Genomic DNA, 14459 nt, shown 5'->3' with positions numbered 1-14459 from the left:
TATTCCCTTTTTATAGGACAATATGTGTACCATAGCTTTGACATAATATGCCTTGATGATCATAAGTGCTATGGCTGTGTGTGTGTGTGTGGGTGTGTGTGTGTGTGTGAGTGTGCATGCTTAATTTCCACAGGATAACACAATGAATTGTTCCATTTGGTACATTCGAAATTGTAACTTGGGGGTGGAGCAAGATGGCCGAATAGGAACAGCTCCAGTCTCCAACTCCCAGCGCGAGCAACACAGAAGACCGGTGATTTCTGCATTTTCAACTGAGGTACTGGGGTCATCTCACTAGGGAGTGCTGGACAATTGGTGCTGGTCAGCTGCTGCAGCCTGACCAGCGAGAGCTGAAGCAGGGCGAGGCATTGCCTCACCTGGGAAGCGCAAGGGGGAAGGGAATCCCTTTTCCTAGCCAGGGGAACTAAGACACACAACACCTGGAAAATCGAGTAATTCCCACCCCAATACTGCGCTTTAAGCAAACGGGCACACCAGGAGATTATACCCACACCTGGCCGGGAGGGTCCCACGCCCACGGAGCCTCCCTCATTGCTAGCACAGCAGTCTGCGATTTAACCACAAGGCAGCAGCGAGGCTGGGGGAGGGGCACCCGCCATTGCTGAGGCTTAAGTAGGTAAACAAAGCCACTGGGAAGCTTGAACTGGGTGGAGCTCACAGCAGCTCAAGGAAGCCTGCCTGTCTCTGTAGACTCCACCTCTGGGGACAGGGCACAGCTAAACAACAAAGGGGAAGCAGCAGAGGCCTGTGCAGACGCGAATGACTCTGTCTGACAGCTTTGAAGAGAGCAGTGGATCTCCCAACACGGAGGTTGAGATCTGAGAACGGACAGACTGCCTGCTCAAGTGGGTCCATGATCCCTGAGTAGCCTAACTGGGAGACATCCCCCACTAGGGGCAGTCTGACACCCCACACCTCACAGGGTGGAGTACATCCCTGAGAGGAAGCTTCCAAAGTAAGAATCAGACAGGTACACTCGCTGTTCAGCAATATTCTATCTTCTGCAAACTCTGCTGCTGATACCCAGGCAAACAGGGTCTGGAGTGGACCTCAAGCAATCTCCAACAGACCTACAGCTGAGGGTCCTGACTATTAGAAGGAAAACTATCAAACAGGAAGGACACCTATACCAAAACCCCATCAGTATGTCACCATCATCAAAGACCAGAGGCAGATAAAACCACAAAGATGAGGAAGAAGCAGGGCAGAAAAGCTGGAAATTCAAAAAATAAGAGTGCTTCTCCCCCTGCAAAGGAGTGCAGCTCATTGCCAGCAACAGATCAAAGCTGGTCAGAGAATGACTTTGATGAAATGAGAGAAGAAGGCTTCAGTCCATCAAACATCTCAGAGCTAAAGGAGGAATTACGTACCCAGCGCAAAGAAACTAAAAATCTTGAAAAAAGAGTTGAAGAATTGATAGCTAGAATAATTAATGCAGAGAAGGTCATAAAAGTAATGACAGAGATGAAAACCATGACACGAGAAATACGTGACAAATCCACAAGCTTCAGTAACCGACTCAATCAACTGGAAGAAACAGTATCAGTGATTGAGGATCAAATGAATGAAATGAAGCGAGAAGAGAAACCAAAAGAAAAAGGAAGAAAAAGAAATGAACAAAGCCTGCAAGAAGTATGGGATTATGTAAAAAGACCAAATCTATGTCCGATTGGGGTGCCTGAAAGTGAGGGGAAAAATGGAACCAAGTTGGAAAACACTCTTCAGGATATCATCCAGGAGAACTTCCCCAACCTAGTAGGGCAGGCCAACATTCAAATTCAGGAAATACAGAGAACACCACAAAGATACTCCTCCAGAAGAGCAACTCCAAGACACAAAATTGCCAGATTCACCAAAGTTGAAATGAAGGAAAAAATCTTAAGGGCAGCCAGAGAGAAAGGTCGGGTTACCCACAAGGGAAGCCCATCAGAATAACAGCAGACCTCTCGGCAGAAACTCTACAAGCCAGAAGAGAGTGGGGGCCAATATTCAATGTTCTTAAGGAAAAGAATTTTAAACCCAGAATTTCATATCCAGCCAAACTAAGTTTCATAAGTGAAGGAGAAATAAAATCCCTTACAGATAAGCAAATGCTTAGAGATTTTGTCACCACCAGGCCTGCCTTACAAGAGACCCTGAAGGAAGCCCTAAACATGGAAAGGAACAACCGGTACCAGCCATTGCAAAAACATGCCAAAATGTAAAGACCATCAAGGCTAGGAAGAAACTGCATCAACTAACGAGCAAAATAACCAGTTAATATCATAATGGCAGGATCAAGTTCACACATAACAATATTAACCATAAATGTTAATGGACTAAATGCTCCAATTAAAAGACACAGACTGGCAAACTGGATAAAGAGTCAAGACCCATCAGTCTGCTGTATTCAGGAGACCCATCTCACATGCAGAGACATACATAGGCTCAAAATAAAGGGATGGAGGAAGATCTACCAAGCAAATGGGGAACAAAAAAAAGCAGGGGTTGCAATCCTAGTCTCTGATAAAATAGACTTTAAACCATCAAAGATCAAAAGAGACAAAGAAGGCCATTATATAATGGTAAAGGGATCAATTCAACAGGAAGAGCTAACTCTCCTAAATATATATGCACCCAATACAGGAGCACCCAGATTCATAAAGCAAGTCCTTAGAGACCTACAAAGAGACTTAGACTCCCATACAATAATAATGGGAGACTTCAACACTCCACTGTCAACATTAGACAGATCAACGAGACAGAAAGTTAACAACGATATCCAGGAATTGAACTCATCTCTGCACTAAGCAGATCTAATAGACATCTATAGAACTCTCCACCCCAAAGCAACAGAATATACATTCTTCTCAGCACCACATCACACTTATTCCAAAATTGACCACATAATTGGAAGTAAAGCACTCCTCAGCAAATGTACAAGAACAGAAATTATAACAAACTGTCTCTCAGACCACAGTGCAATCAAACTAGAACTCAGGACTAAGAAAATCAATCAAAACCGCTCAACTGCATGGAAACTGAACAACCTGCTCCTGAATGACTACTGGGTACATAACAAAATGAAGGCAGAAATAAAGATGTTCTTTGAAACCAATGAGAACAAAGATACAACATACCAGAATCTCTGGGACACATTTAAAGCATTGTGTAGAGGGAAATTTATAGCACTAAATGCCCACAAGAGAAAGCAGGAAAGATCTAAAATTGACACTCTAATATCACAATGAAAAGAACTAGAGAGGCAAGAGCAAACACATTCAAAAGCTAGCAGAAGGCAAGAAATGACTAAGATCAGAGCAGAACTGAAGGAGATAGAGACACAAAAAACCCTCCAAAAAATCAATGAATCCAGGAGTTGGTTTTTTAAAAAAATCAACAAAATTGACAGACTACTAGCAAGACTAATAAAGAAGAAAAGAGAGAAGAATCAAATAGACACAATAAAAAATGATAAAGGGGATATCACCACCGACCCCAAAGAAATACAAACTACCATCAGAGAATACTATAAACACCTCTACGCAAATCAACTAGAAAATCTAGAAGAAATGGATAATTTCCTGGATGCTTACACTCTTCCAAGACTAAACCAGGAAGAAGTTGAATCCCTGAATAGACCAGTAGCAGGCTCTGAAATTGAGGCAACAATTAATAGCCTACCAACCAAAAAAAGTCCAGGACCAGATGGATTCACAGCTGAATTCTACCAGAGGTACAAGGAGGAGCTGGTACCATTCCTTCTGAAACTATTCCAATCAATAGAAAAAGAGGGAATCCTCCCTCACTCATTTTATGAGGCCAGTATCATCCTGATACCAAAGCCTGGCAGAGACACAACAAAAAAAGAGAATTTTAGACCAATATCCCTGATGAACATCGATGCAAAAATCCTCAATAAACTACTGGCAAACTGGATTCAGCAGCACATCAAAAAGCTTATCCACCATGATCAAGTGGGCTTGATCCCTGGGATGCAAGGCTCATTCAACATTCGCAAATCAATAAACGTAATCCAGCATATAAACAGAACCAAAGTCAAGAACCACATGATTATCTCAATAGATGCAGAAAAGGCTTTTGACAAATTCAACAGCCCTTCATGCTAAAAACGCTCAATAAATTTGGTATTGATGGAACGTACCTCAAAATAATAAGAGCTATTTATGACAAACCACAGCTAATATCATACTGAATGGGCAAAAACTGGAAAAATTCCCTTTGAAAACTGGCACAAGACAGGGATGCCCTCTCTCACCACTCCTATTCAACATAGTGTTGGAAATTCTGGCTAGGGCAATCAGGCAAGAGAAAGAAATCAAGGGTATCCAGTTAGGAAAAGAAGAAGTCAAATTGTCCCTGTTTGCAGATGACATGATTGTATATTTAGAAAACCCCACAGCCCAAAATCTCCTTAAGCTGATAAGCAACTTCAGCAAAGTCTCAGGATACAAAATTAATGTGCAAAAATCACAAGAATTCTTATACACCAGTAACAGACAACAGAGAACCCAATCATGAATGAACTCCCATTCACAACTGCTTCAAAGAGAATAAAATACCTAGGAATCCAACTTACAAGGGATGTCAAGGACCTCTTCAAGGAGAACTACAAACCACTGCTCAGTGAAATAAAAGAGGACACTAACAAATGGAAGAACATACCATGCTCATGGATAGGAAGAATCAATATTGTGAAAATGGCCATACTGCCCAAGGTTATTTATAGATTCAATGCCATCTCCATCAAGCTACCAATGACTTTCTTCACAGAATTGGAAAAAATGGCTTTAAAGTTCATATGGAACCAAAAAAGAGCCCACATTGCCAAGACAATCTTAAGTCATAAGAACAAAGCTGGAGGCATGGTGCTACCTGACTTCAAACTATACTACAAGGCTGCAGTAACCAAAACAGCATGGTACTGGTACCAAAACAGAGATATAGACCAATGGAACAGAACAGAGTCCTCAGAAATAATACCACACATATACAGCCTTCTGATCTTTGACAAACCTGAGAGAAACAAGAAATGAGGAAAGGATTCCCTATTTAATAAATGGTGCTGGGAAAATTGGCTAGCCGTAAGTAGAAAGCTGAAACTGGATCCTTTCCTTACTCCTTATTCGAAAATTAATTCAAGATGGATTAGAGACTTAAATGTTAGACCTAATACCATAAAAACCCTAGAAGAAAACCTAGGTAGTACCATTCAGGACATAGGCATGGGCAAGGACTTCATGTCTAAAACACCAAAAGCAATGGCAGCAAAAGCCAAAATTGACAAATGGGATCTAATTAACCTAAAGAGCTTCTGCACAGCAAAAGAAACTACCATCAGAGTGAACAGGCAACCTACAGAATGGGAGAAAATTTTTGCAATCTACTCATCTGACAAGGGCTAATATCCAGAATCTACAAAGAACTCAAACAAATTTACAAGAAAAAAGCAAACAACCCCATCAAAAAGTGGGCAAAGGATATGAACAGACATTTCTCAAAAGAAGACATTCATACAGCCAACAGACACATGAAAAAATGCTCATCATCACTCGCCATCAGAGAAATGCAAATCAAAACCACAATGAGATATCATCTCACACCAGTTAGAATGGCAATCATTAAAAAGCCAGGAAACAACACGTGCTGGAGAGGATGTGGAGAAATAGGAACACTTTTACACTGTTGGTGGGATTGTAAACTAGTTCAACCATTATGGAAAACAGTATGGCGATTCCTCAAGGATCTAGAACTAGATGTACCATATGACCCAGCCATCCCACTACTGGGTATATACCCATAGGATTATAAATCATGCTGCTATAAAGACACATGCACACGTATGTTTATTGCGGCACTATTCACAATAGCAAAGACTTGGAATCAACCCAAATGTCCATCTGTGACAGACTGGATTAAGAAAATGTGGCACATATACACCATGGAATATTATGCAGCCATAAAAAAGGATGAGTTTGCATCCTTTGTAGGGACATGGATGCAGCTGGAAACCATCATTCTTAGCAAACTATCACAAGAAGAGAAAACCAAACACCGCATGTTCTCACTCATAGGTGGGAACTGAACAATGAGATCACTTGGACTCGGGAAGGGGAACATCACACATCGTGGCCTATCATGGGGGGGTGTGGGGAGGGATTGCATTGGGAGTTATACCTGATATAAATGATGAATTGATGGGTGCTGACGAGTTGATGGGTGCAGCACACCAACATGGCACGAATATACATATGTAACAAACCTGCACGTTATGCACATGTACCCTAGAACTTAAAGTATAATAAATATATATATATATATAAATAAATAAATAAATATTAAAAAAAAAAACCAAACAAATGCAAAACAGCTGCTAGGACTTTATAGGGATTGTGTTGAATGCCAGTTTGTGGGACAATCAACATTTTAACATTATTGAGACTTCCAATCCATGAGGATCAGAAGTTTCACTCCATTTATATAAGTTTAAAAATATTCTCTAATCAATGTTTTACAGTTTTTGATGTACAAATTTAATTGTTTTTGCCAAATTTATCCCTATTTTACACCTTTTGATGGTATTTTATTTTCCACTTGTTGACTCCTATTATATAGAAGAAATACAATTGCTTTTGCATATTGACCTTGCATCACACAATCTTATGCTCACTTATACTCAAAATTCTGGCAGCTTTTTTTTTTTTGTAGATTCCTTAGGCTAGTCTACATAGATGTTCATGTCATTTGCACCATAGAGTTTTACCTCTTCTTTTCCAATCTGTATACTTTTTCTTCTCTCTCTTCTTTCCCTTTCCTCTTCTGTTATTTCTTCTTCTCTGTACCTTAATGTTCTGGCTAGGGCATCTAGTATAATGTTGAATAGAACTGGTGACAGCAGACATCTCTGTCTCCCTCTAGATGTTAGGAGGAAACATTCAGTCTTTCACTATAAAGTAGAATGCTAGCTATATGTTTTTATACACATTCTTTATCAGAAAAATTCTATTTCTGTTTTGCTGAGAGCTTTTCATCACAAATAAATGTTGATTTTTTTTTTCAAATGCTTTGCCATATCTATTAAGATGGTCACATGATCTATCTTTATTTGTCTGTTAATATGGCAAATTATATTGTCTGACTTTTGATAACAATTTGGTATTACTAGGATAAATTCCACTTGGTCATGATGTATTTTTAAAAATATATTACTGGATTCAATTTGCCAATATTTTGTTAAGAATATTTGCATCTATGTTTATGATTTTTCATTTTCACTTCTGTATTTTTAGTTTTTTGTGATGTCTTTGTCTGGTTTATGTTAAGAAAATACTGGCTTCATGAAATGGCTTGGAAGATTTGGAGGCAACCTACGTGTCCATCAACAGATGAATGGATAAAGAACAACAGGGTGACTAAAGTCAGTAATAATTTAATTATACATTTTTAAAAATCTAAGAGTGTAATCAGATTGTTTATAACACAAAAGATAAATGTTTGAGGGAATGAATATACCATGTTTCATGATGTGATTATTTGCATTGCATGTCTGTATCAAAATATCTTAGGTACCCCATAAATATACACACCTACTATGTACCCACAAAAATGAAAAATTAAAAAAGAAATGACCTGGAAAAAAAAAAAAAAGAAAAGAAATTGTAACTTGGAGCCGTTGCACAGAAGACAATGGGGTGGATTGGACTAACTTTGGAAAGGCCTCGGTGAGCTAGAGGCCTCATTCTCGCATTGCTATAAAGAAGTACCAGAGACTAGGTAATTTATACAGAAAATAGATTTAATTGGCTCATAACTTCACAGGCTATACAGAAAGCATGATGTTGGCCTCTGCTCAGTTTCTGGGGAGGCCTCAGCAAACTTACAATCATGGCAGAAGTTGAAGGAGGAGCAGACCCCTCACCTGGCTGGAGCAAGAGCAAGACAGAGAGTGAGCACGGGGGTGCTACACACTTTTAAATAACCATATCTCAGGAGAACTCACTCACCATCACAAGAAGAGCACCAAGGGTATGGTGCTAAACCATTCATATTAAACCACCCCCATGATTCAATTACCTCCCAGCAGGCCCCACCTCTAACATTGGGGATTGCAATTTGACATGAGATTGAGATTTGGTAGGGACACATCCAAATCATCAAAAATGCTGAGCTGCTTGGGCCACTGCTGACCACAGGAAGAGCTTCTGATCCACCATCTCTCAGTAGACAGTGTTTCACAGGTGCTGATGTGGATCTTCACAGGAGAAGCCCCAAGGACTCTGCTAGGGTAGCATCCTGCATGAGCCAGTGGTTATCCCTACAAGCAGGACACCTCTTTCAACAGGGACCTCTTTGCTATTTCCAGTCCAAATTATTCCAAGTCAAGTAAAAACACTACCTAAAGGCCAAATCTGTTCAGATTATCAAATTTTAAAGTTATTTCAAAAGCATTCTCTAACTGAACAACAGCCTTTCACATTTGGATGCCTCAGAATTGGCCAAATGAAGTTTTGTATAACCTCACAATATGTGGCTGAAATTTAGATGAAGCATGAAAAATTTCAGCAAACAAGACTTTAAAATATATACATATAAGAAATAGGAATTTTAAATGGAAATGACTTTTTCAACCTTAACTATAGGATTGGCACTTTCACATTACTGTACAATCCATTTAACATCCTTGGGCAACAAAGAACTTTATCATCCATAGTTTACACCTGTTTCAAGCAGCATTTTTCTGATCTCTTTTAAAAAACGAATTCTAGATTATACCAGATTATGTAAATGTATATATATGTGTGTGTATATATATACACACACACACACACACATATATATATGACCCCATCACATTCTTTACATTTGGGTGTATTTTACTATAGTAATAGTCCTCACAGTAAAGCAGAATCTGAAAATCCATGTGGAACTGTAAATTAAATGTTAGTATCACATTTTATGTTATTGCCTCTAACAAAAATGAATCATTTATTTTAAAGTTATTTAAAGGTTATTATTCTAGAGATATATAGCAAGAGCATTATCCTAACTATGGGTAAGAAATTTGCTTTGAAAGATAATTTATTTATTTAAAAAATTATTTATTTTTTATTGCTTATCAGCTTAAGGAGATTGTGGGCTGAGATGATGGGGTTTTCTAAATTATACAATCATGTCATCTGCAAACAGACAATTTGACTTCCTCTCTTCCTATTTGAATACCCTTTATTTTTTACGCATTATTCCTCACTTGTGAAATCAACTCTATTCTTCTTTCATGTTTTTCAGATACTATTTATTTTCCAAGACCCAACTCCAATCCCCCCTCTGGTGATATTTCTTCAAATATGTTGGCTTGGATTTCTCCTCATCTCTTCACTTACAGGCACTGCTACACAGTTTACTTCTTGAATGGTCTTAGTTTAATGTATACCTTACATCTTGTTTTGCTCCCAGCTAGACGGTAAAATTAGAGAGGGTAAATACTCTAGATTCTATTCTTGTCTATACAGCAACCATTACAGTTAAGGGATTATAGTAGGTTTGAATATATATATATGCATATGTATATGTGTGTGTATATATATACATATATACACATATATACATATACACACACATGCATACATGGATAAACAGCCAATGAAATTAATGATTGCAATATGTTTGATAGGTAATTTTAGCATGAAGAACAGCCATCATCACAGAGGAAATGTGAAACCACCGAAGGATTTTACCCATAGAGCGACATGATTAAGTTGCATTTTTTTAAAGTCACTGTCAGCATGATGGCTGGAGATGGGGAAGCTATGGTGATAAGCCAGGCACTTGTCTAATGGCAGTGGGATTGTAGAGAGACAAAGAGATTAGATAAATACTTAGGAGGTATAATTAATAGGCACAGTTGTGGAACATATAGGGAGGTTTAAATGGCGGTTTTCAGGATTGAACAATGGAGTGGACAGACAACATTATTTAAGAGAAAAGAAGAACAGGTATGGGAAGATGACGGTTTCATGTTTGATCATGTTGAGCCTGCGGTATTGAATACCCAAGTAGAAACATTCAGGAAAATATGCTAAGATGAATGTCACGAGAAAAATGTTTGATGGAGTTGAAGATTTGGAAATCACTTGCATATAAATAGTAATTACAATTTAAAATAATGGAAGTAGATGGGCTTTACCCAAAAAAGAAGGCATGGTAAAAAGAGAAAAGGACCTAAAACCCCAAAAGTACCAACATTTAAAAGGTAAATAGAATAGGAGCTCTCAAGGAAGACTGAAATAAGAGACCAGCAAAACAGAAGGAAAATCAGGGGAGTGAGATCTTTGAAAGACGCGAGAAGACAGCGCTTAAAGGAGCACTTAGTGGTTTATAATGTCAAATGTTCCCAAACGACCAAACAATAAGAGGACTGAAATGTGGGCATTTAATTTATAAATAAAAGTCATTGGTGACCCAAATGATTGTGGTGATGTAGCAAAGGCAGGGCTAAATGACAGTAGGAGGAATGAATGGAAGGTAAGAGAGTAAAAACATGAAGTAGAGAGAACTCCTTCAATTGTCTATTCTTTTGTCTATTCTATTGACACCATAGAGTATATTCGAGAGTTAGTTGATTTTCTAAGTCAGTATAAGGCCCAATCAAGATTAAAGATGCTAATTAACTGTTATTTTTTAAACAACAATCTACTAATCTATTAAGAAGTCCTTAAAATAGATTACAAGGACTTCTTTGATTTGTCTCTTACATGGCTGAATTCCTTGATCTTTGAGGCCACTACCCAGCATCTCATCACGTTTACATCCTGTTACCCAAAAGTACCAGAATGTTTCATGCTTCCAGAGTGTTTCACTTTATACACAGTGCTTTTCTCTGCATGCATTGCATTTTATGTCATACTTTCTCCACCTGACAAACTCCTTCACATCCTTTTATGATTCATTCAGGTCTCCTTCTCTTCAAAGCCTCCCATCATATTTTCCTCCTTCAATGTAAGAGAGATGTCTCTGATACCAACACCATTCTTTGCATCTGTCTCTTTTATGACAATTATATAGTTCAAATCCACACACTTTGTGTATTTCCTTAAAGGACTTTGCCACATTTTCTTTGAATAGAGACAAATTCCTCAGAAAATCTTAGTTAGCAATGCCTATTTTATTATAATCCACTGGGATCTTATGTATTTTATGTAATTTATGTATCTTATGTATTTTATGTTACAATACCTAAAAATAATTTTTGGTTGTTTCTAATATTAAACAGAAATGACTTGTATTAATACCATCAATATCTGAAATGAACTGTAGCACCCACTTCCATAACAGAAATAGTTCTTAAGGTCAACTTAACCATTTACTGAATTTTCCCATGTCTCACAAATGTTATCAGCTTTAGGAAATAATGAGTGTGCCACTCTCAGATGAAATTTAGAAGCATTAGGAGCTACCATGTTGGAAATGAATACAAGGGAAAAATAGTTCTATAGAAAATAAGGATTTGGGAGAAAGTAAAGAATGATCTTTTTGTCCCTCAAGGAAGAAAACAACTCTAATGGTGATGCTATAATGTACAAGAAATAGTAAAAAATAATCATCATCTTCCAAACTATTAGCCATCATTAAGTGGAAAATAAAAACAAATAAAGAAAGTAAATTCTATAATCTTCAAATTCAGCTGATGTATTGATAAACTAAAATGACAGGAAATAAGATTAAAAATGCATTGTTAGTAAAATGCATGAAAGGGAGATTCCATCCTGAATATAGATGCTAGTCAGATGTTGGAATTACAGAGATTGTTATGCAAAATATAATCATTCTGGAGGAAAATAATGTGATCAAGTTTGTTAAAACCTATTCAAACCTATTTTTGTATCTCATTATAGAATAGAAAAGGTAATTAAACATGTAAAACTGCTACCAAATCCAGTTTCAAAGCATTAAGCCTAGAAATATTTATATTCCTTTTAAAAATAAATCTAACATAGAACTGTAGATTCAGAGAGTACGAAGCAGAACAGGATAAATAATGCATCCAATTTAGTTAATAATTTTTCTGTTTTTTCTCTGGACTGAAACTCTGCACAGGGGTGGAAGCATATTGCTTCAGAAACTATGAGAAAGGAAATCAAGCTAGTAATATGGAATTGGACCAAACATAGACTATGATGTCAAAAGGATTTTTTTTTCGGAATCAATAGGTGATGAAAGACTTATGAAAATCATCCAGAGATTTATTTGATCAAAACCAGATGGCTTCCCAACCAGGGCAGCTTTGTAGTAAAACTAGTCAATTTTTGTATGGTTGGTACTCAAAGCATGCCTTTTTTTGTAACAACAAAAGTAATTGCCTTTCAGTTTCCAAAATATAGCGTGTTAATATTATTTTTAAAAATTTTGAATTGGTAACACATTCACGCTTTTCAATATGAAAGCAATACAGTAGAACGTCTGATTGCTCTCTTTGTCCCTCATTCAAACTTTTGTGAGTTTATTGTTGCATATCCTTTCAGTTTCTTTATGAAAATGAAAGTGAATATGAATACATCATAGTGTTTTCACCCTTTTTACCCACAAAAAGTTATAGCCACTGTTTCTCATTTTATTCTTATTATTAAATGCATATATTGGAAATCTTTCTATGGCAATAGCATTTTCAGATTTATATGAATTAGATTGGGAAAATACATACTATCTCATAGTGTTTATGATCTTCTAATTTTCACTGTTTCCAAATTGCTTTTACTTTTTTTCAGTTTTACATTTTTGCCTTCTTTTTTTTGATAGAGTTAGATTGTGGTTTATCTGTCTTATGATTTGTTGAAATACAAATAAGTACACATAAAAATATATACATATATAGTTTTACATGTATACATATATAATTTACATATATAGTACACATATATAATTTTAATGAAAATCCACTATACATTAATTTGGAAAAACTGACTTCTTTATAATTTTTGTCTTCCCATCCAAGAACAATGATATGATCTTAATTTTGCCCAATCTTTTTGTCATTTAGCAAATTTTATTTTTCATGTTTGTTCCTTACTTTCTAATTAAATATCTTACCCTTCTTTTGAATGCTTGAATAGTAGGAGTCTAACAGTTGAACATTCTTCTTTATATTCAGAATGGTTCAAAGTTCTGGATTTCTTTTTCTTTTTTTGTTTTTGCAAAACATAGTTATTAAGTGAAAGTGTTTTGGAGTCCATTAGGTTGTCTTTGGACCCATACCTCAACATGTTCTAACTGTAGGACTTTGGACAAGTTATCTAATCTCTGTGAGCTTCATTTTTCTCATCTTTGATATGAGAATGATTATAATAATAGTGCCTTTATCATAGGCTTGTTGTGATAATTAACTGAGTAATAGATATAATGGCCTAGTAATGTTTCCTGGCATAAAAAGCACATGGAAATGATGATAATGATAAAATAGAAGAGCCACTTGATTTGATCACCCTTGCAAGGAATGTGCAAGGGGTGGGTATGTGTGTTTATGTTTGTCTCAATAAACATCTGCTTAAACAAATTCAATTTGCTTCCCTTTAATTGTCACAAAACTAACTTATTACCAATTATCCTCTTTTTCAAGACAAAGTTGAAGAATACACCCCTTATTCCTCTTTCTCACATACCTCCAACTCATGAGCCAGTCCTGTGGTTTTTCCTGTAAAATATAATCTGATTCAGACTCCTGTGCATACTCTCCAATGCAAACACTGCATTCAAAACCTTCCTCTCCAGCGTGCTCTGTTGTATTCTCTTCCTAACACTTCTTCCTAGTTCCATCTCTCATCCTCACACAGGCTTTTCATATAGTAGCCATAGCATTGTTTGTTTTTTTTTTTTAATTTAACTTAAATTAGATTTCGTTATTCCTTGCAAAAACTTCCTGGTGGCTTTCCATCAGATGAACTCCAATTTATCTGCAGTGGCTTAATGGACCTCCATGATGTGACTTCTGTCTGTGTTTCCAATGCAAACTGGCATTCAGCTCCTCCCTCAATCCACACCAACCACAATGCCTTGGACAGCCACGATCTTCCTGCCACAAGACTTTGTATTTGTTTTTTTGTTGTTGTTGTTGTTTGTTTTTTTAATATTAAAATCTAACCCTCAAATCTACTATATAGATGGTTTTCTCATGGTTTTTAGGTCTTGGCTCAAATGTGGGGTCGTCAGATTAGAAAATAAAAATGCAGGGGGGCGGAGCAAGATGGCCGAATAGGAACAGCTCCAGTCTCCAACTCCCAGCGCGAGCGACACAGAAGACCGGTGATTTCTGCATTTTCAACTGAGGTACTGGGGTCATCTCTCTAGGGAGTGCCGGACAATCGGTGTTGGTCAGCTGCTGCAGCCTGACCAGCGTGAGCTGAAGCAGGGCGAGGCATCGCCTCACCTGGAAGCGCAAGGGGGAAGGA

At 37.3% G+C, this 14459-nt stretch overlaps 1 long non-coding RNA gene across 1 annotated transcript; it reads left to right on the top strand.

Annotated features, from left to right (window-relative positions):
• The first annotated feature begins 215 nt into the window (after positions 1–215).
• LOC117063003 lies at positions 216–14127 on the top strand. The gene is made up of 3 exons (XR_004428661.1): positions 216–277; positions 7345–7438; positions 13971–14127. It is a non-coding gene; the product is annotated as an uncharacterized LOC117063003 (long non-coding RNA).
• The last annotated feature ends 332 nt before the right edge of the window (positions 14128–14459 follow it).

This window comes from Trachypithecus francoisi, unplaced genomic scaffold (genome assembly GCF_009764315.1).
Source record: "Trachypithecus francoisi isolate TF-2019V2 unplaced genomic scaffold, Tfra_2.0 Lachesis_group17, whole genome shotgun sequence".
NCBI lineage: Eukaryota > Metazoa > Chordata > Mammalia > Primates > Cercopithecidae > Trachypithecus > Trachypithecus francoisi.
Note: the sequence above shows the minus strand (reverse complement) of the source record. Positions and strands in the feature narration are given on the sequence as shown.